Source organism: Papaver somniferum, chromosome 2, assembly GCF_003573695.1.
Source record: "Papaver somniferum cultivar HN1 chromosome 2, ASM357369v1, whole genome shotgun sequence".
NCBI classification, from domain to species: Eukaryota; Viridiplantae; Streptophyta; class Magnoliopsida; order Ranunculales; family Papaveraceae; genus Papaver; species Papaver somniferum.
The window spans coordinates 47,790,540-47,791,442 of NC_039359.1; positions in this window are offsets into that span (position 1 = coordinate 47,790,540).

Sequence of the window (903 nt, forward strand, 5' to 3'; positions counted from 1 at the left end):
TGGTTGAAAAGAACAAGGACGAGTTTTCTGCAGTAGTGTCTGAAGTTAATTTGGTGACCAATGTGATGGACTGGTGGGTAGACTCTGGAGCTACCAAGCATGTTTGTGGGAACAGAGACCTGTTCACCTCCTACCAGAGGGTAGGGGAAGGCGAGAAACTCTATATGGGTAACTCATCTGCATCAGAGGTTGCAGGAAAAGGAAAGGTCGGTCTGAAGCTCACATCTGGCAAGACTCTCACATTGAATGAAGTTCTTCATGTTCCAGACATCTGCAAAAATCTTGTTTCTTGTTCTGTTTTAGATGATAAGGGTTTTAAAGTTTCAATTGAGTCTGGAAAACTTATAGTAACTAAGGGAAATGATTATGTGGGTAAGGGTTATAAGACTGGAGGTCTTTACAAACTTAATGTAACCTGTCCTGAAGTGAAATTGAATGATTCTTCTGCTTACATGTGTGTGTCATCGAATGTTTGGCATGGTAGACTTGGTCATGTAAATTACAAATCAATGCATAAACTGGCTAGCGTAGGCTGCATACCCAAATTCACTTTGGATAAAAGTTATAAGTGCGAGATTTGCGTAGAATCTAAGCATGCTAAGAAATCATTCAGGAAGAATGTCCAGAGAAACACTAAACCCTTAGAATTGATTCATTCAGACGTAGTTGACATGAAGTCAGTTCAAACTAGAGGTGGTAAGAAATGGTTTGTCACTTTTATAGATGATTGTACGAGGTACTGTCAGGTTTATTTGCTTAGAGGGAAGGACAATGCCTTAGAAGCCTTTAAGATATATAAACGTGAAGTTGAAAACCAATTGAATGCTACCATTAAAACTTTTAGGTCTGACCGTGGTGGTGAGTATCTAATTCCTATTGGAGATTTCTGTGAAGAACATGGGA